Source organism: Panthera uncia (assembly GCF_023721935.1).
Source record: "Panthera uncia isolate 11264 chromosome A1 unlocalized genomic scaffold, Puncia_PCG_1.0 HiC_scaffold_16, whole genome shotgun sequence".
In the NCBI taxonomy this organism is placed as follows: Eukaryota; Metazoa; Chordata; class Mammalia; order Carnivora; family Felidae; genus Panthera; species Panthera uncia.
Window position 1 is genome coordinate 4250054 of NW_026057576.1, and position 22477 is coordinate 4272530.

At 43.6% G+C, this 22477-nt stretch overlaps 1 protein-coding gene and 1 non-coding gene across 3 annotated transcripts in view; one reads left to right on the forward strand and one right to left on the reverse strand.

Moving 5' to 3' along the window:
* MIPEP (mitochondrial intermediate peptidase) overlaps positions 1 to 22477 on the reverse strand; it is a 164957-nt gene that overhangs the window by 79355 nt on the left and 63125 nt on the right. The gene's annotated exons all lie outside the window — the stretch shown is intronic.
* TRNAQ-UUG (transfer RNA glutamine (anticodon UUG)) lies at positions 15068 to 15152 on the forward strand. The gene has a single exon. It is a non-coding gene; the product is annotated as a tRNA-Gln (tRNA).

Sequence of the window (22477 nt, forward strand, 5' to 3'; positions counted from 1 at the left end):
CCCCTTCGTTTATCTGTTGAGTTTCTCAAATTCCACATATAAGTGGCATCATGCGATAGGTCTTTCTCTGACTGATTTATTCTGCTAAGCATAATACCCTCTAGTTCCATCCACGTTGTTGCAAACAGGAAGATTTCATTCTTTTTCACTGCCAAGTAGTATTCCATTGTATATATACACCACATCTTCTTTATCCATTCGTCAGTTGATGGACATTTGGGCTCTTTCCATAATTTGGCTATTGTTGACAGTGCTGCTGTAAACATTGGGGTGCATGTGTCCCTTCGAATCAGCATTTTTATGACCTTTGGATAAACTCCCAGTAGTGCAATTGCTGGGTCGTAGGGCAGTTCCATTTTTAATTTTTTGAAGAACCCCCATACTGTTTTCCAGAGTGGTATTTCCAGCATCCTTAACTTCTGCCTGCTAAAATGGCTACTCCACATCATCCCATATCCAGAAATACCATTGCTTCCAGGAGCCTTCTTCTTAGACTCGTTAGAGGAGAGCTGAGAGCATGGTCTGCCTTAAACCAACACCTGCCTCTGAACTCCCATTATTATGATTCACTGGAGCGTAAAGGAAAGAGAACAGGTTTCGGAGCCAGATGAAACCAAGTGTGAATCCTAACTGCACCATTTACCAGCACAGCGGCAGAATGTTGGAGGATGTACTGAACTTCTCTAAGACACGCTTTCCTCACTGGCAAGATGTTAATATTATCTTTTGGTGGAATTAGACGAGGACTGAACAACATAATGTAACTTAAAAACATACTATGTTAGACTAGATGCTGAATAAGTGGTGGGTAGTATTATTCCCTATTACACTAGCCCTGGGTAATACAATCATCATGGATTTCGACAAATTTTATTTATGTGTTACTGTTTTGTCTACATATTCTGTAAACACGGTCTGTTTTAGAGTCATAAATTCTTCGGAGACAGGAATTTTGGCTGAACAGTCCTCTTCCTGTGGCACCCAGTGATCAAGTTCTTCATAAGGAAATGTACTCTCATAGTTTCCTAATACTCTTCATTTGTAAACTAGTCCAAACACGTGTGATGAAACACATGTGCCTCCTCAAATTGCCCAGCTTGAGAAGAGGATACTTTCTCCACCGTGGTGATTATTTTAAGGTTTTTAGGCCACTGAAGTCCACCAACATGTCATTAGCCTATCTTCCAGATTTCAACGTCTGCCGCAAAACGTGGTCATCAACGCTCATTCGGAAAATCACTTTAGGTAGAATTGGTTATCAGACACTGAGTTCTTCATCTGTAGGGTTCAGCTCTCACTTAGAAAACACTGCTACTAATCAGAAAATGTTCCCTTGTCTGATGACGTTTTAACCGGATGTATCTCATGCTATGGATCTTGATAGTTCGAACTTCCATAGTTTCTGGTGAGGAGTCTGCTGTAATTTCTATCTGTGGCTGTCTTTATTTTTTCCTGTGGCTGCCTTCAGAGTTCTCTCTTTATTTTGACCATGGAGTCTCTAAGTGTGTTCTCTTTGTTACCTGTCCCGCTTGGGGTTCTCAAAGCGTCCTGGATCTCTGGCTTGGTTTTCATTATTTTGGGCAAATCCTCAGCCGTTATCCCTTCAAACAGTTCTTCTGCCTCATTAGCTCTCTCTTCTCCTTTGTGGAGCTCCATTGGCCCCGAAGTTCTTGGATGCTCTGTTCTGTCCCTGTCCCTACTCCTTCCCCCCCCTTGTATTTCAGCTTGGGTAATTTCTACTGACCTCCCGTTAAGTTCACGGAGCTCACATTCTTCCCTCGGCTGTGTCAAGTGTACGGATGAGCCCCTCAAAGGAATTCTTCTCGTATGACCTCATGGCTTTACTTCCTGCGTTTCCATCTGGGCGTGTCGCACACTCACCACCTCCTGTTTCATCTGTTCATACAGGTTGCCCACCTTTTCCTTCAACAGACTGATTGAAATCCCTGTCTTCTGACAGTTCCTTTAAAGCTGTGCTAGTTCTTAGTTATTCTCAAGTCCCTGAGTCTGATTCTGTTGCTTTCTTGATCTTTGCCCAAGGAGGCAGGGTTCTGTGGTGTTTCTGCACAGCCGCCAGTCACCTCCTGTAGGCCTGCAACGCTGAGGGTGGCCCCAGGTGGTCTCCCACCCCGCACCCACAGGTTCTCAGCACACCTGGTGACGGCCGATGGAAAAGAGCCTACAGGGGGGTGCAAACTCCCTCTGTATCGGGGCCCTCAGCTCTTCCAGACTGACAGGCCAGCCCACACTTGGCCCCCAACAATCTGTGAAGATGTTCTCTGGTTTTTCCTCACCCTTCTGCAAGGCAGCCTGGCCTTCTGCCATGCTTCGCCACAGGTGAGCCAGCCTGCATCTCTGGGATTCAGGCCACTTCACGGGCCTGTGACCTCAACTCTCGTAAGAGCTCAAGAAAAGTTAGGGTTTGGGGCGCCTGGGTGGCTCAGTCAGTTAAGCGGCCGACTTCGGCTCGGGTCACGATCTCGCGGTCCGTGAGTTCGAGCCCCGCGTCGGGCTCTGTGCCGACAGCTCGGAGCCCGGAGCCTGTTTCGGATTCTGTGTCTCCCTCTCTCTCTGACCCTCCCCTGTTCATGCTCTGTCTCTCCCTGTCTCAAAAATAAATAAAAAACGTTAAAAAAATTTAAAAAAAAAAAAAGTTAGGGTTTTATCTTTTGCCTGTGGTTAGCTTGGAAGCGGTGCCCTGTGTACCTTCGACATGCCCAACCGTTCAGACTTTCATCACTAATACCACTTAGGCTTTTAGCTCCCAAAGGAAAAAGAAAGGCAGTAGAGCTTTGTAAAGGGTGAACTACTCTCCACTAAGTCAGGCACAGACACCGTTAAAGATTATTAAGAAGAAACTTGCAATGCAGGCATCTACAAGTATCAGTTAGTAGGTTTTAGCCGAAAGACAGTTCACTCAACAAATATTTATTCATTGCCCATCATGTGACAGGCGAAGTTGATATATCAGTGAATCAGATCGATAAAAATCTCAGTTCTCAAGGAATTTATATTCTAGGAGACCCTGGAAGTATTATTTTTACATTTTTTAAAATGTTTTTTTAATTTATTTTTGAGACAGAGAGAGAGCATGAGCAGGGGAGAGGCGGGGGGGTGGGGGTGGGGACAGAATCCGAAGCAGGCTCCAGGCTCTGAGCTGTCAGCCCAGAGCCCAACTCGGGGCTCGAACCCATGAACCGTGAGATCATGACCTGAGCCGAAGTCGGACGCCCAACCCACTGAGCCACCCAGGTGCCCCCTGTTAGTATTTTTTTTTTTTTTAAGTATTATTTTTAAATTACCAATGAGGGGATGGACACTTTCCCACGGTACCTAGAATGGCAACTTATACTAAGAATTTATTGAGTGAATGGATGCTTTTAATATATATTGAGTGATCATTATATATATTGGTGCTTTTAGTGTATACTGAGATCATGTATTTGTGTATTTTACCATTTCATTTCCTTTGGAAGTCTATGAATGTGAATCACATGCACTATCTAACCCTCATTGACTATCTGTTGACTACTGCTATTATTTAAATATAAGGTAAGCAAACTCACAAAGGAACTTAAAGTGTATAAAGACTGCATCTGTAAACAGCATGGGAATCCACGCAGTTTGACCCTTTTGGTCAACCTAAAGGAGATGGTGCTTTAAATCTCTGTCATTTTATTCTTTAAGCCACAGGATTTAAATTTATTTTCAGTTCACTTAGGTATCTCTCCTCCTTCAACACCGTAATTCAGGTATAATGCCGCTTGGCGGTAAAACTAACCCTTTGCAAAATTTTATTAACACTCCAACAAGTTCCTCCCAAAAAAGGATGAGCAGTGATAATAAAAATTTCAGTGAATATTAATTAGCGTTTAATTAACAGATGATGAAGTTAAGATGGGGAAGGAAAGGCAGGAAAAAAAAATGAGGTCAGCATGGAGGTTAGGCCTGCGATACCACAGTTTGAGATGGAAAAACGATGAATCTGTGTGGCGTATATTTTGCCTGAGGTACACAGCGAACCTTCCACTGAAGAGAGAACAGACGAAAAAACAGACGAATAAAGCTTTTCATTCAAAGTGTCCCACAGACAGCACCATGCACATCTCTTCCTGAAGGGAATTACAGATGTGTCCTTAAAAATGAGTCAAATAGGGTTGCCTGGGAGGCTCAGTCGGTTGAGCGTCCGACTTCGGCTCAGGTCACGATCTCACGGTTTGTGAGTTCGAGCCCCACGTCGGGCTCTGGGCTGACAGCTTGGAGCCTGGAGCCTGCTTCAGATTCTGTGCCTCCCTCTCTCTCTGTGCCCCGCCCCCAGCTTGCACTCTGTCTCTCCCTCTCTCAAAAATAAATAAACATTAAAAAATTTTTTAAAAAATGAGTTAAATAACCAAACAAGTGAGAGACTCTTCCTACAGTCGTCATTTTGTATCTAGGGAATCCAACTGCGTGTGAAGTTCCTCGACCTTCGCTGGGCACTGGCCGAGTCCCAGGCCCGTGTTCACTGAGGGGAGGCCCTGCTCTGTGGTGAAAGACACAGTGATAAAAGCAGGTCAGATTGGTCCATGAGATTCCCCCCAAATACATTTCTTTCCTGCAGATTCCCAATTCAAATCAGCATATTAAAAGTTATGAGCAGTCCTCGCTTCTGAGGATAGAAATCTTAATTAATTTCTACACGCATTTCCCCAAATTATTTGAGCACAGAACATGTTTCCACTCCCTAATTCATCTTTACAGAAGGAAGAGATTTAATATACAGGACACCAGTTGGGAAATAGTTTGCTACGGAAATTAAACGTAAACCGTACGTAAAAGAAAAGTTATTACAAATAAAGCTTCTTTAAAAATGCACAAATGCAGCTGTTATCATGCTCATTAATCTTTACATTTCCTGCTGATCCTAACTTTATACACACTTTCTTCGGAAAGCTTCTTTTCAGTTCTTTAAATCCCGTCTTGGCACCCTCCTCTCCAGAGGCCGGCAGGCCCCCCAGGTTTTCTGGACACTGGTCTCCAGCAGCTTCCTCGGCCCCACCAGTTCAGTGCCTCGGTCCGAGCGGTGGTCTCGAACTCACGCAAGCTGATGGAGCTCACGAGCGCGAACACACTAACGTGCCAGGAAACAAACGGGCCGAGTTCCCGAGGGACGCTTTTCTCTAGCGTCCTCCCTGCATTAGCACATCCTGAAGCCCCTCTGCCTTCTCGGCTGCAAACCACCTGCCGTTCTCCGCCAAGCCGCAGACGGAAGACAGGCCAGCCTCGCACAAGAGTCCACACTGGAAACGCCAAACAGTCCCGGGCCCGAACCCCACGCCGCTCCCCTGCAAAATTCTTTTCCTACGGCAAAAAGAGGCAAATTTCTACTTTGCTCCTTTTCAGGTATGTCCTGCTCTCGGTACTGTTTCCACAGAGCCATTTTCACTAAACACAATAGTACATCTAGTCGTACCCTTAACAAAGCTTAGCCGTCTGCAGCCTTTCGAGCGGTCTTAGTGTAGAGCTGTTCAGACATGGTGTTTCTAAAGCCACTGGTACCTCGACAAGGGCAGACTGTTTTGAACAAGGTTACAAAACACCAATGCGGATTGATTTCAAAATGACATTTACTGGATGAACGTTATATGTCAGATAATTTAAGCCCTAGCCTGGGTTTCTTTTAGAGACACACCTGCAGGGGTTTTGTCTCGTATCGAGGGTTGCCAGGTCTGAAGCAGCCCTGGCTTGACGCTGGCTGATTTCCACGTGTACAGAGCAGAGCTCTGCCCAGGGAAGCGGACAAAGCCGTGAAGGCAAGTCAGGTTTGGGAGGGAGACCGACCCACTGGGCTCATCTTCGCCGAGCATCCCGCTGTGCGCGAGGGACCCTACTAAGCAGCTGGGGACCCTTCCGGCTCCCCTACCAGGAACAGGAAAAGGGATGTATGCGGAAACCAACAATGCAAGGGGAAACGCCCCAAGAACCACAGAAGAGGTACAGACAGAACAAGGGAGGAATGAATTGAGAAGACAGTCATTATTAAAAGTGCCCAAGAGGGGGCGCCTGGGTGGCTCAGTCAGTTAAGCATCTGACTTCAGCTCAGGTCCTGATCTCGTGGTCTGCGGTCCATGGGTTGGAGCCCCATGTCAGGCTCTGTGCTGACAGCTCGGAGGCTGGAGCCTGCTTCAGATGCTGTGTCTCCCTCTCTCTGCTCCTCCCCGCTACTCTCTCCCTCGCAAAATAATAAACATTAAAAATTTTTAAAAAAGTGTCCAAGAAGCAATTACTCTAATTATTATTCTAATTATGCCTCCTATACTATTAGTGTGGTGGTATTTCTATTTCAAAGATTCACCCTCACTCTAAGATACACAAAGACACTGTGGGTATCTATCCCCGCTGTTGTAAAGAGGAAAACGGTAGAAATGTTGTTTCTACAACTGGAGCCTAAGATGCCAATAATTAGCTATGGTGACCTAATGCATCTGAATAATTCATTACGAGTTTTTCCACAACTATCTTTGATCTTTATTTAAAAATAAGAATCCTTGTGTTATTTCTGAAGAAGTAAGATCTGGCTTGGCAGGACTACAACAAAGACAAAGCAGTCGGTCTCATAACAAATGGCAAGCCCCCTGTAAAGTACAAAACTGTGGCCCAAGTCTCAGAGTCTGGGAGGCTACACTGCCCCACCCGAGGGTTCAGCTATGTATAGAGTTCCTATTTCTCGACGTTAGTTCATTCACTCATCCTTTATCCATTGATGCATCCGGTGGTTTAAATTTAAATTTCTGGAGCCCCAACCAGACTCTGAGGCACAGCCACCACGGTGTGAAAGTTCCCTTGAAAGCACCCTAGGGACCAGAGGGCCCATCTTTCTCTGTGCACCCAAAGCACACGGCTAGCCTAGAACCTGGTCCCACACGCATCTGTTCTTTTTAATTTTTTGTTAATGCCAGAACAGAACTCTGGCCAGGAAGAGAAGACCGTAAAATTGATCCTTCCTTCTGTCAAGAAGGTGAAGTCTGGTCTCCTGCTTATAATTAAAATATGAATAGTAAGAACAATAATTACCCAGCTACGTGAAGCCCAAAGCAAGTAAAGACCAGCAGTCTCAGCATGAATCGGGAGCTTCTCGGAAATACAAATTCTTGGGCGTTCCACACCCACTGAATCAGAATCTACATTTCAACCGGATCTGCAGGTGATTTTATGCATGTTAAAGTCTGAGATGTTCTGACTTCAAAAAACATCATCACAATTAGCTGCTCGACAAAGGTGGGTAGAGTTCAATCCTCCTAGTTTTACAAGCGGAACTGCCTACAGGGAGGTAGCACCACGAGAAAGAGGACACCTCTGAGGTCGGGCACCTTGCATCTGCCATCGCAATTAGTAAGAAGACTCAATGCAGTAGGAGTTATTCGGTCCACCTGAGCACAGGATTAACTAACTGGATGAAATTCAAGTCACGGCACCAAACGCATCTGTCTTGCTGAGCGCGGTCATCGTAACGGTGACCACGCACGCAGCGCGTGGCCCTGACAGTCCCAGGTTAGGCCGCCTGTTTGGGTGTGATTACGAAGGGCGCCCCTCTTCCCTCCCAGCAGTGGCTTGGCTTGGACAACAGGTTACATCATTGTCCTGGTAACAACTGAGTTCCTTGAGAGCTTCAGACACCATTAATTGTGCAGTGAGCCTTACCTACACCGCCTCCCCAGAGGAAGGAAGGCGCTTACTGTGTTCTTGGGATAGACACGAGCCGCACTGACGGCTGACCATACACGGAACAAAACTGTTAAAATAACAATAGCTTTTCTGTTATATTAAGAAAGCACAGGGGCACCTGGGTGGCTCAGTCGGTTCAGCCTCAGACCCTTGATTTCAGCTCAGGTCATGATCCCACGGTTTGTGGGTTTGAGGCCCGCATCGGGCTCCGCACGGTCAGTGCTTAGGGTTCCCTCTCTCCCTCTCTCTCTCTCTCTCTCTCTCTCTCTCTCTCTCTCTCTCAGCCCCTCCCCCACTGGCTCATGTGTGCTCTCCCTCTTCCTGAAAAATAAATAAATAAACTTTGAAAAAAAAAAGCACAGGGGCACCTGGGTGGCTCAGCCGGTTAAGCGTCCGACTTCAGCTCAGGTCATGATCTCACCGTCCGTGAGTTCGAGCCCCACGTCGGGCTCTGTGCTGACGGCTCAGAGCCTGGAGCCTGCTTCAGATCCTGTGTCTCCCTCTCTCTCTGACCCTCCGCCATTCATGCTCTGTCTCTCTCTGTCTCAAAAATAAATAAACATTAAAAATTAAAAAAAAAAAAAAAGCACAACATTTTTGGAAGGTTTCAGGCTATCGTCAAAAAATGCAAATGTCTTAGGGAACTTGGCATTACTTGAATTCTCTGGATGCTTCTCCATGAGCTCAACTTGTAAGCATGTAACCTCATCAATTTGCCAGACATTTTCTATCACTTCACAATCTCACTTGTCCAATTTAAATAACATCTTGCTAAAAGTTTTGGCATCAAATTCTTCCAGGGCCACATCACCATGATAAAATATCTTGTTTTATTTATGACCACTTAGAAAATTTATTACGGTAAAAGCTGCATAAATATTAAAAGTTCAGACATCCTCTGGTACAAATCCTTGTTATGGTAATAATTCACCTCTTCCCAAAGCAAAGAACTCCGGCCATTGATATCCTTTGGGAACGTGCTGGATCTAATGACATAAACTTGTTGAGACATGGTCATCCAGAGCAAGAAAAGCCTTCGGAGGCAGAAAGCCAAGCATCAAAGCGGCTTGAGTTCTACAGCTTGATCCCATACCAAGCGCTAAATCTCTGCGCGTGTCTGTGGTGGGAAAACAACTAGATTCGGCACGCAGCGACTAGTCTGTTTTGCTATTAACCCATAATTCAGATGGCATATAATCAATATAACGAAAAAGCTGCCTCGTCCCAAAGAGACAAAATCTCAGATCTAAATCCACAGGAAGTAACATTGCTATCAACTTACATGAGTTTTAGTGTTGTTTTCTGACAAATTGAGACGTAATGAGAAGAAAGAACCTTTAGAAATGCGTACACGTTATCACGGACTCGCTGATGGTTCAGAGAAAGAAGCAGAAGTATTGTGACATTTTAACTGTGACAGAGGTCTCAATTCCATTTTTTGCTTTAAACAATTTCGAGAATATTGGTCTGCATACATTACTAAATTTGACAGAATAGAGTTCTTGAGGTAAGTATGGAGGCATAGTTTTTAACTTCTAAATTTTCAGTTTTTATTTTATATAAAAGAGCAGAAGTCTCAGACAAGTTCAGCAACTGACCAGAGGTCAACTGTGTGTGGGGGGCACAGGAGGGGAGTGGGGGGCAGGCACGGTCAGACCCGCCTCTGCCTCCCAGTTCCATGTTCCTGTCTAGACATAATTGAAAAGCATTAACGCTGAAAATAAGAAAAGTTTCAAAACAACTGAAACCTGCCAAAACTAATCTAGTTCCAGTGGCACTATAATTTTTACCTTCAATCCTTGTTCGTATCTCCCGAAAGAGAATGACAGGAGAAGATTTATGACAAGCCTATCTGTCTCCTTGGAAATAGATCTTAAGCAATTTTGGCTTTGGGCTGACTTTCACAAAGTAAGGGAACAGACTAATCTTACGGTGACGCAGCACAGAACGGTTCCAAAACGAAAGCACTAGATTTCTACATTCTAAAAATAACACCTACAATGGAAACGGGTCTGTTATTTTCTGAGACAGATTGTGTAAGAAGTAGAAACCATTTTCTACCACAGCAAAACTGGGGAAAGAAAACACCCACATTGTAATACAGATTTTAGCAACTCTGACAGAACTTTGAGGAAGTTCTGATGTGAACCTAACAGGCCTACTAACAGATCACAAATGGAAACTAAGAGACCAGCCCCGATGTTACTATTGTGTGACCTTTGGCAAGTGACTTAACCTAAGTCAGTTTCCGTAAAGTGTGGACGGCCACGTGCCCACTTCATACATTGCTAGATAGGATTAAATAAGATAGAACTTAATAGTAAATGCTCATTCCCATTACTTATTGTCTGATAAATATTTTGTGACAAAGATGACTCAAGCAACAAGCGTTTTAGTGGTTAATGGGCAAAACTGTATAAAAATTGTGGTTTCTCTCAAAAATCAAAAGACTATACATTTTTTACTTTTAAGTAATCTCTACATCCAGCACCCAAGGTGGGGCTCAAACACACAACCCCAAGATTGAGGGCCGCATGCTCCACTGACTACTAAGCCAGCCAGGTGCCCCTCATGTGACTATATTTAATGCTTAGTGACATAGCTGGGTTGAAAAATGATCAGAAGAGACTTTAAGATGAAGCATTATGAAAATTAAGAAGACAACACATGAGGAAGAAAGAAGGAGCTCCTCAGAAAAATATAACAATTCTGTATGTTTATGCATCTAATAAAATATGCTCTAAGGGCGCCTGGGTGGCTCAGTCGGTCAAGCGTCCGACTTCGGCTCAGGTCATCATCTCACGGCTCGTGAGTTCAAGCCCTGCATCGGGCTCTGTACTGACAGCTCGTAGCCTGGAGCCTGCTTTGGATTCTGTGTCTCCCTGTTTCTCTGTCCCTCCCCCACTCTCGCTCTCTCTCTCTCAAAAATAAATAAACATTAAAAATTTTTTCTAAATATATGCTCAAAGTACATAGAGTAAAAAGAAACAGAAAAATTTCCAAGGCAGTGGAAATACTGGGTATGAGGCCATAATGACACATACCTGTTATTATACACTTGTCCAAACTCACAGGATGTACACAACCAAGAGTGAACCGTACTGTAAACTGTGGACTTGGGGTGATTACCACGTGTCCGTGTAGGTCCATCAATTGTAACAAACGTACCACTCTGTTGGGTGATGCTGATGACGGGGGAAGCTATATACCTGTGTGGGGCGCACACAGGGTATATGGGAAACCTCTGTACTGTCCCCTCAAGGTTGCTGGAAACCTAAATTGCCCTAAATAAATCAAGTCCTAATTTTAAAAAATAGGTAAAACTAAGGTGAAAAGGTGATCTACGCATCATCCTGGAAGATTTCCGCCTCTCAATTTTTGTTAGTTCAAAAAAACTAGTTACATATAAAAAATCTAAACAACACAATTAAAAGACGGACTTAACACACTTATATGAAAGCCCAGATCCAATAATTAGAAAATATACAACGTGCTCAAGCACACACAAAACATTTCCAAAAAACCGATGATCCAGTAAGATGTAAAATACCAACAACGGCAAACAATCAAAACTCATTAGACTAACTAGTTACGTATTGGTAAACAACAACAAAACAAAACAAAAAAATCATAACTCCTCTGCAAAGGCTTAAAAATTTTAAACTTTACTTCGAACAACTTGTTGCTCAAAGAGGAAATTACAATGGAAATCAGCAACATTAGAAATATTTTGTATTGGGAGCCTGGGTGGCTCAGTCGGTTAAGCGGCCGACTTCGGCCCAGGTCATGATCTTGCGACTCGTGAGTTCAAGCCCCGCGTCAGGCTCTGTGCTGATGGCTCAGAGCCTGGAGCCTGTTTCAGATTCTGTGTCTCCCTCTCTCTCTGACCCTTCCCCATTCATGCTCTCTCTCTGTCTCAAAAATAAATAAACATTAAAAAAATAAAAAATAAATAAATAAAAAATAAATATTTTGTATTGAAAGCATGGCATGCAGCTAGAACACCGTATCCGCACAATTTATAATTATAATTATAGCGCTGGGAGCCTGGGTGGCTCAGCTGGTTAAGTGTCCAATTCTTGATTTTGACTCAGGTCATGATCTCACAGGTTCATGGGATTGAGCTCACATGGGGCTCTGCAGCTGACAGCCAGAGCCTGCGTCGGATCTATCTCTCCTCTCTTTTTGCCCCTTCCCCCAGCTTGCGTATGTTGCACACACTCTCTCTCTAAAGAAATAAACTTAAAATAAAATAAAATTATGGCGTTGAAACTTGAACAGGTATGTTAGATGTACTGAAATTTAATTAGGTCAGTGTGTACCTTGATTGAGAGATATAAACAAAGAAGGAGGAAGGAGAGAATAATAAAACAGAAACTAATTAATGTTAAAACAAACAAAATGAAAAGTATAAACAGAGTGTGCATTAGTTCTTTGAAAACAGTAAAAAGACCAACTTCTGCCAAAATTAATAGAGAAAAAAACAAGAGAACAATATGAGGAATGAAAAGGATAGAACTTAACTACACATTGAGCAGGATTTGAAAGATGAAAGAATGCCATAAATAACTTTATCCCAATAAACTTGAAAACTTGGATTAAATGGGTGAATTTCCAGAAAATTACAACTTAGCAAAGCTTACTTAAGAAGAAAAGAAGGCCCAAAGACTCTTAGGACTATTAAGGAATCAGTCATTTAAAATATCTTCCCACAGAGAAAATAATAGACCCCGAGCGGCTTTATAGATGAATTCTGACAAAGTTTCAAGAAACAGATTATTACAATTTTATAAAAGCACTTCTAAGGAACAGGGAAAAAAAAAAAGGAGCATTTGGAAACTCATTTCATGAAATGGTATATTCTTATTACCAACACACAGCAAAGAGCAAGGGGACAAAGCAAAATCACAAGTCAGTCTCTCATAAGTACAGATGCAAAAATCCCCTGTATTAAAAACATCAGCGGGGCACCTGGGTGGTTCAGTCGGTTGGGCATCCGACTTCAGCTCAGTCATGATCTCACAGTTCGTGAGTTCGAGCCCCATGTCGGGCTCTGTGCTAACAGCTCAGAGCCTGGAGCCTGCTTTGGATTCTGTGTCTCCCTCTTCCTCTGTTCCTCTCTCACTCACACTGTCTCGCTCTATCTCTCAAAAAAGGAATACATGTTAAAAAAAAAAAAAAAATTAAAAAACATTAGCAAACTGAAGCCAGCACTGTTAAAAACAGTAAGACAAAGCCTATCTAATCCTGCCATACAAAAATGGCTTAACATTCACTATATGAACGGCTCAAAGAAAAAGTACAGCCCGATTACCTGAAAAGATGGAACGTGCACACGTGTGCACGCACACACACACATCTGATAACATGCAACACCTACTGATAATTTTTAAAAAGTAACTAGAAATAGGAAGGAATCTCCTTTTCCTGCTATCTCCACCAAATCTACAACAAACATCTTCCTTTATGGTAAAACACTGAAAACATTTCCTTTAGAAATCAGGACAAAGGCAAACCATGCCCATATCACAGCTTCTATTCAACATTGTACTAGAGGTTCTAGTAAGTCAAATAGGGCAAGAAAGAGAAATAAAAAGATGTAGGAGTTGAAAAGGGAAAGTAAAATTACCATTTTTGCAGAATTAACTGGTTGAAAAAGTAACAAAGTCTACACGTAAGTTATCTGAATTAAAAAGAAAGTTTACCAAAGTGTCTGGAAATATGATCTATATATAAAAGAAGGATAAATAACACCTTTAAGTACCAGCAACAATTAGAAAATATAATTTTTAAAAATATACTATTTATAATAGTATCAAAAAGGTCGGGCATCTAAGACTAAGCATAACAAAAGTTGAGCCTTAGGGAAAAAATTTAAACTTTATTAAAAGAGGCGTCTGAGTGGCTCAGTCGTTGAGCGTCCCACTTTGCCTCAGGTCATGATCTCGTGGTTTGGGAGTTCGAGGCCCACGTCGGGCTCCCTGTTGTCAGCATACAGTCTGCTTCAGATCCTCTGTCCTTCCCTCTCTGCCCCACCCCCACCCCGCCGCTTGCACAGGCTCTCGCTCCCTCTCTCTCTCAAAAATAAATAAACATTTAACAAAGACTTAACAAATGGAAGAATATATCACATTCATGCATCTGAATATCAATATGGAGAGATATCAGTTCTCCCCAAATTGATCTTCAGATTTAATATAATGTCAACCAAATTCTTCTCACAGTTATTTTTTTAAAAAATAGGCAAGTTAATTCGAAATCTATATGAAAGAACACAAAAGCCCAAAACTGGACAAGAAATCTTTTAAGAATAAAGAAAGCCTTGATAAAGTTTACTACAATAAAGACAGCATGGGTACTGGTTATCAGGGCAGACGATGTAAACAATGGAATAAAAGAAAAATCCCATAAACAGATTACTGCATATAATGGGTATGTGCTTTATGACGGGTCCCTGGAGAAAGAATAAATGGTGCTGGGATGATGGTTACTATAGGGAAGAAAGGATGTTAAACTCTACCTTATACTAAACCAAAGAGAATTTCCAACTTGATTATAGACACCTAAAAATAAAGAAAAAACATTAAACATTTCTTCTGTTTTCAGAAGAAAACAATATTGTATGGCTTTTAAGGAAACAAATGTTTCTCAAATAAGATCTAAAAAGCACGAACTGGGGAGCCTGAGTGGCTCAGTCAGTTGAGCATCCAACTATTGATTTCGGCTCAGGTCACGATCTCTTGGTTCGTGGGTTTGAGTCCCTGCGCCGGGCTCGGCACTGACAGTGCAGAACCTACCTGCGATTCTCTGTCTCCCTTTCTTTCTGCCTCTCTCTCTCTCTCTCTCGAAAATAAATAAACTCAAAAAAAATTTTTTTAATTAAAAAATAAAAAGCACTAACTATACAGAAAAGATTGCTAAATTCAACAACATTAAAATGAAGGAATTAAATCCATCAAAAGATACCATAAAGAAAGTGAACAGACAAGCCATAAACTGAGGGAAGGCATATGCCTAACACAGGGTTATTCTAACATATCAAGAAAGGGGAGAAATCAGTAAGAAAAAAGTAAACCGCCACAAAGAAAAATGCTCATAAGACAAACAGACACATGACAGAAAACAAAAGCGAGCCATAAAAACATACGGGGTATGGGGCACCTGGGTGGCTCAGTTGGCTAAGCACCCGACTTCGACCTAGGTCATGATCTCTCTGTTTCTGTGTGTGAGCCCTGTTTCAGGCTCTGTGCTGACGGCTCAGAGCCTGGAGCCTGCTTCAGATTCTGTGATTCCCTCTCTCTGCCCCTGTCTGCCCCCCTCTCAAAAATAAATAAAAATTTTTAAAAAAAACAACATACAAGGTGCTTGGGTGGCTCAGTTGGTTAAGCGTCTGACTTTGGCTCAGGTCGTGATCTCACGGTTCATGGGTTCGAGCCCCATGTCGGGCTCTGTGCCGACAGCTTAGAGCCTGGAGCCTGCTTCGGATTCTCTCTGCCCCTCCCCCACTCATGCTCTGTCTCTACCAAAACTAAGCATTAAAAAAACACACACACACACAAAAAGATGTTCAACCTTAAAAAGTAGCCAGGGAACGTTGCTGCCAATCAAGGCCACAACAGCATTCCATTTCTTAACTACAAAACTGGCAAAATTCAGACTCTGACAATATCAAATGTTGATGAGGATGTGGTGTGATGGGAACCATCGCTGAGAGGAGGGAGAATAAGCAGAAATATTTTGAAAAGCCATCTGGCATTATCACGTAAACTTAAAAACACGCATCCCCTCCCAAACCCAGCAATTTCGGTCCTGCACACGAATATAAAACGCAGAATTGTGTGGACTAGCGCGAACCCGGAAGGAGCTGTGTGTCCACTGACAGGAGAAGAGCTTCGTGAATCACGGAACGTCACCACGGACCGAAAGCGAAGACACTGCAGCTGTGTGCACACCTGACGAGTTCGGGCACACAGCTGGCAAAAGCTGGTCACAGATTATAGACAGTAGAATACCACTTCTGTACGGCTCAAACACAAAACGAAATACCACATGGCTTACGAACAAATAACTTGGGTGGCAAAAACTATTTCTAAGCAAAAATCAGTGAGAGTTCAGGACTCCGAGAGGAGCCTATGGTAATGTTTTGCTTTTTAAGTTGGATGGTGGGTTCACAGCTGTTCCTTCTAGAAATGTTATTCTGCAACATTAAATGTTAAATGAAAAGTTTATTACTTTCAGAGGCACTGCCTTTCTGATCAGTCATGAGAAGAATCTACTGAACTGAAATCAGCTGCAGCATAATCCCCATCCACTGTTACCAGTAACGTCGTTATTTTTTTTGCCGGAGTGATGTCGAACGAATACACTTTCTACCTTTACATGGCATCCTTCAGATATTCTACAACAGACTGCAGTTTATTTTTTCTAGTCTTACGCCATGTCTAACATGAGACGGTTTCCAATTTTATACAAATGTTGCAGGCCACTCCTCAGAACGCTTTCTTGCTCATCAATGTCACCTGCGGAACACAGCGTCCCACGCTGAACAAAATACTCGAGTACGCTGAAATACACTGGGGTCTGCCACCTGCTCCACGCAATAGGCAGACGGGATATTGTGGGAAAAGTGGGAGCAAGGCAAGTGTGTGTGGGAGAGGAAGAAGGGGTCAGAGATTATTGGTTGGAAACTGGGACAAAAGGGGACAGAGGCAGATACTGCTGCAGGGAAATAGGGTGGTGTGGTACTGTGATATAAAATATATATTTGGTCTTCATCCCTGCCTGCATAATAAAAAAAATGAGAAAAACTCCGCATACTCTAAATAATCTGAGAGTCAGGGACAGCCTAACCCCCTCATGGGGATATATAGGGACGAGGGTCAAGGGTGAGGCTTTTAGACGACATTATGGAAGTGCTTAACATTTTCAACTTTGGTGTAGGGACTAAGACTATCTTATTTCCTTGAATCTAAGAGTACGCTAATTGTTAAAAAAGAAAAAAATATATACCTGTGAGTTTATAATAGCTGGGGAGGGGGCACACTTACATCATTAAATAGATAGCAAGATATCTGTTTCAGAATTACTAAAATAAGAAAAAAAAAAACGCTGCATCATCTACTAAAATTAACCCAAAATGAATCAATGATCTAAACATAAGACTTAGGGGCACCTGGGTGGCTCAGTCGGTTGAGCGTCCGACTTCAGCTCGGGTCATGATCTCATAGTCCGTGAGTTCGAGCCCCGCGTCGGGCTCTGTGCTGAAAGCTCACAGCCCGGAGCCTGTTTCAGATTCTGTGTCTCCCTCTCTCTGCCCCTTCCCCGCTCATGCTCTATCTCTCTCTGTCTGTCAAAAATGAATAAACATTAAAAAAAAATTGTCTAAAAAAAATAAATAAATAAGCATAAGACTTAAAACTATAAAACTCTTAGAAAAAAACATAGGGAAAAAGCTTCATAACATCAAGTTTGGCAATGATTTCTTGGATCTGACACCAAAAGCCCTGCCAACAAAAGAAAAAATAGATTAACTGGACTATATCAAAATTAAAAACTGTGTATCAAAGGACACAATCAATAGACTGAAAAGGCAAACCACACAATGGGAGAAAATACTTGCAAATCATATGTCTGATAAGGGATTAATATTAAGAATAAATAAAGAACTCCTATAACACCACAACGAAAAAAGGACAACCCAATTAAAATACGAACAAAGGACTTGAACTGATATTTCTTTGAAGATATACAAATGGTCAAAAAGCACATTAAAAAATGTTCAACATCAAGTATGGAGGTTCCTCAAAAAATTAAAAATAGAACTAACCTATGACCCAGCAATTGCTCTACTAGGTATTCATCCAAAGGATACAGGAGTGATGATTCAAAGGGGCACATGCACCCCAATGTTTACAGCAGTGCTTTCAACAATAGCCAAAGTATGTTAAGAGCCCAAATGTCCACTGACTGATGAATGGATAAAGAAGATGTGGTGTTTATAGACAGATAGATACATACATACATATATACATACAATGGAATATTACCCGCCAATCAAAAAGAATGAAATCTTGCCATCTGCAAAAACACGGATGGAATTAGAGTGTATTATGCTAAGCAAAATAAGTCAGTCGGAGAAAGACAAGTATATGATTTCACTCATATACTTGAGTATATCATTCAGAAAACAGATGAACATAAGGGAAGGGAAGCAAAAATAATATAAAAACAGGGCGGGGGACAAACCATAAAAGACTCTTAAATACAGAGAAGACACTGAGGGTTCCTGGAGGGGTGTTGGGTGGGCAGATGGGCTAACAGGGTGATGGGCATTTAGCAGGGCACTTGTTGGGGTGAGCACTGGGTGTTATAGGTAAGTGATGAATCACTAAATTCTATTCCTGAAATCATTATTACACTGTATGTTAACTAACTTGGATTTCAATTTTAAAAAAATGTTCAACATCATTAATCGTTAGGCAAATGAAAATCAAAACCACAGTGAGACACCACCTCACACCCAGGAGGATGGCTACTATCAAAAAATCAGAAAAGAACAAGTGTTGGCAAGGATGCGGAGAAAAGTGGAACTTTATGCTCAACAGTCTGCAAAGTAGGAAGGTAAGATGATGCAGCCACTGTGGAGAACTGAACGGCGGTTCCTCATGAAATTTAAAATAGAATTTCTATACAATCCAGCAATCCCACTTCTGTGTATATATGTAAAGGAACTGAAAACAGAGACTCAAGCAGGAATTTGTAGACCCAGAGCAGCATTATTCACAACAGTCGAAAGGTGGAAGCGACCCAAATATCCATCAACGGACGAAGGGACAGACGCAATGTGGTATACACATACAACGGAATATTATTCAGCCTTTAAACAGAAGGCGACTCTGACATCGGCTACATGATGCGCCTTAAAAACATTGTGCTAACTTACAACAGGGCGAATACTGCAGGATTCCACTAATATGAGGTACTTGGAGTAGTCAAATTCATGGAGACAGAAAGCAGAAAGGGGGCCGGGGGCCAGGGGCTGGGGGCCAGGGGCCAGGGGCCCGGGTGGGAGAAGAAGCAGGGAGCTGTTTACTGGGGACAGAGTTTCGGTTTTGCAAGAGGAAGAGTGTTCTAGAGACGGATGGCAGGGATGGCAGCGAACAGTAAGAATGTGCTTCATACCGTTGACTGGCACACTTAAGCACGGTCAAGATGCTAACTTTTTTTTTTTTTTAATTAGAGAGAGAGAGAGAGAGAGCGCGCGCGAGCGTGTGCATGCACACGCATCCAAGGGCAGAGGGAAGAGAGAGGAGAGAAAGAGAGGGAGAGAATCTCAAACAGGCTCCCTGCCCAGCACGGAGCCCAACATGAGACTCGATTCCGCGACGCTGGAATCATGACCTGAGCCAAAATCAAGAGCTGGACGCTTCGCCAACTGAGCCACCCGGGCGCCCCAAGATGGTAACTTTTATGCTGTTCTTACTACAACGAAAAATAAACCGCATCTAACCACGTTTAACGGAGAACGAGGATCATGCCTCCAGAAGCGCGGGGCCACCTGCAGATAATTTTCCACTTACTGGGAACAACTGGAAAGGGGGCAGGCTCAAGGCGGGAACCAATAAGCACCAAGGAGAGCGACAGTACCCTTCAATTCCTTGGACGGCACGGGTCCCAAACGCCGCCTGAGCCAGAACGAGGTCTGTGGGGAAACTCGATCAGACAGTTGATTCACGTTCAGTTCACCACGGCTAAAAACCCGGGAGCTTGCCCACGAACTGCCACCAAGTCTGTACTCCTTCTCTACGTGTGCTATCGATTCGAAGACCTATCGACAAGAAATTCCGCGTCCGCTTTGATGCTGTAGCTTGTCAAGGCAGTTGTGAATCCCAAATGATCACCTCTGGCCCTGCTTACCTCTGACAGCCGCATGGCCCCTGCAAATCTAACACGCATGCTTCTCATTCCTCAACCGCAAGGAATTCATTGGCCAGTGGCCATGCTCTGGTTCAGATAAAATACTCGTGGGTGTTAATAAGTCACTGATATATTATCCTTACTCTGCGAGTTCTCTCGGATACACCCCACGATGTTCCAAGAAAAAACAATCCTTTCCTAACATGTAGCAGAATAAGAAATGGAGCATAAAGATGCAACCCTGTCATTCCTCTTATGGGCTTTAATGCCATTTATTCACAAAGCCTTGGGCTTTAGGGAATTAACTCCTTGTCCTTAAGGCTAGAAGTGCCCTTAAAATGAAATCATCTAGCCACTTGGTATCTTAATTAGTGGCAAGAAGAGGCAAGCCCTTTGTGAAAGTCAAGGCATTCTCCCGTTTCTTGCCTTCTGGCACTCTTTCTGTTCTCTATACGACTTGCAAAATTATTTTAAATTCTTTCGAGACTGCGTCTGCAAGTCCCCTTAGCTCAATGCACATGTCTGCTTGTGTCTGAAACTTGAATTAATTCAAAGCAACTTACTGCTTCTTTCCTGTTTCGAAGTGTAGTTTGGGACTCAATATTGTTTTCTTGCAACTCTCTTGTTCAAAATGGCTCTTACAGAAGAACGCCATATTAAAATAAGAACTGTCCTGTTTGGGGACATTACACTATCCTCCAAGCAGTGGCTCTTTGCTCTTCTTTTTGGCCCTTCTTTGCTCTTCCGATTGTCCTGTAAACAGGTAATAGTTTAAAAACCGACTTTCATAATTGTGGTGAATTTTAGCCCGAGATTTAGCTTTTTGCTTTAAGTACTGCTCTGAGAGGCTCCTGGCGCTCTCTTGTGCTAACCCTTACCTCGGGGTTCAGATCCCCTGAGCAATCTAAGCTCAGCTCCTTTCCTGGTGACGCTGCTTCATCACATACCTGCTGCTTTTCTCTCACGGGTCATGCCTAACCTCCCTATACGTTAAGTGCCAGCTCTATGCCAATTACCCCCACACCCCGCAGGGTCTATTTGATTCTGTATTTCAGAGTTGTGTCACTCATGGCCCCATGGACGCAGCCAAAAAAGAGCTGTCTTCCTTCCTCATATTTGGACCTCTTCCAGAATTCTCTGTTCATGGAGCATCCGTCTTTGATTTCCCTCTCTCACCCCTGTTATCCAACTGGCTTCAAATCCTTCCAGTTAAATCTCCAATAGCTCCTGGAGTCTGCTTCTCCGAGCCCCCCAGGGCCAGGACCTTCGTTCTGGCTCTATCACTTGACTACATATTTTCGGGGCTGAGCAAGGACACAAGTTCGAAGATGGAACCCAGGGAAGCTGTCTGCCAAAGGCTAATGAGGAAATGGGTTGGGGCAGAGCTGCCTGAGAGCCAGGAGGACTAGACTCAACTCCTGAGAGGAAGTGTGGCAGCAAGGCCCAGTGTAAACACCGCCAGTTAGGGGCGCCTGGGTGGCTCAGTCGGTTGAGCGTCCGACGTCAGCTCGGGTCATGATCTCACAGTCTGTGAGTTCGAGCCCCGCGTCGGGCTCTGTGCTGACAGCTCAGAGCCCGGGGCCTGTTTCACATTCTGTGTCTCCCTCTCTCTCTGACCCTCCCCCATTCATGCTCTGTCTCTCTCTGTCTCAAAAATAAATAAACGTTAAAAAAAATTAAAAACAAAAACGCCAGTTAAAACTACTCAAGTCACAAACGGTGGTCTAGCAAATGAGCTAGGATCAAAAAGTGTGTGTCGGCAAGAGGAATGCAGAAACTGGGAGCAAATTCTAGAAACAAAAACTTTCCAGTCTCTTTTTCTCGCTCCCCTTCCTCCTCCTCCCGTACTTACCACTGCCAGCACCTTGACACGGTCTCAGACTTTTCCGAGACTCTACAGGCTTTTCCTTCTGGCTGGAATAACCTCATCTTTAGTTTTGCCTTAGTTCTCCTGGGATTTGAAGGCCTTGAGGGCTAGACTGTTGTCTCACTCACTCCCGGCTGTTTCTCAGATGCTGAGGACAGTTCCTGGTACTTGATAAAAACTCAATAACTACTTCTGACTGAAGGACCTGTGAGCATCCTTAGCGTTCTCGACAAATATATTAAACAAGATGGAAAAGGGCTGCCGAAAGCTGACGGGCAAAGCGCCCCTTTTATGTATTTTTTCAAACCTGGCTCCTCCGGGACTTCCTGCACGAAGCCTCTCCCAGCATCCCTAGCCAAGGTCCGGGGGCTCTCCCTCATGGGCCCCCGCTGGGCATGTGGCTCTGCCCCAATATGCCTTGTGCCCTACCTCCCTACAAGATGGCCAGGGGCACAAGTTCTGAAGGAGGGATTTAGTCAGGTCTTCCCGGCCATTCCCAAACCCCAAAATGTGGAAATGTGAAAATGTGGACCCGCGGACCCATGCTCCCCTTCCGTGGCTTATGCGTTTCCACGTTACTGGCTGGGTCTAACTTCTCCGAAGGTTAATGGAAAGACAGCTAATTGATCGCCAATATCTCAATTCTGTCATCTTAATAACCGAGACAGATTATGATGAAGGCCCGGTCAGACTGGTTATCCAGAAACTCCTCCGTTATTCTGCAGCTGACAATAACGGTGAGATGAAATCAAGTCCAAAAACCAGAAATGACCAAATCACGTTAGAAAAAGAGTCACAAAAAAAAAAAAAAAAAAAAAAAAACCAAAAACAGGGGCGCCTGGGTGGCGCAGTCGGTTAAGCGTCCGACTTCAGCCAGGTCACGATCTCGCGGTCCGTGAGTTCGAGCCCCGCGTCAGGCTCTGGGCTGATGGCTCGGAGCCTGGAGCCTGTTTCCGATTCTGTGTCTCCCTCTCTCTCTGCCCCTCCCCC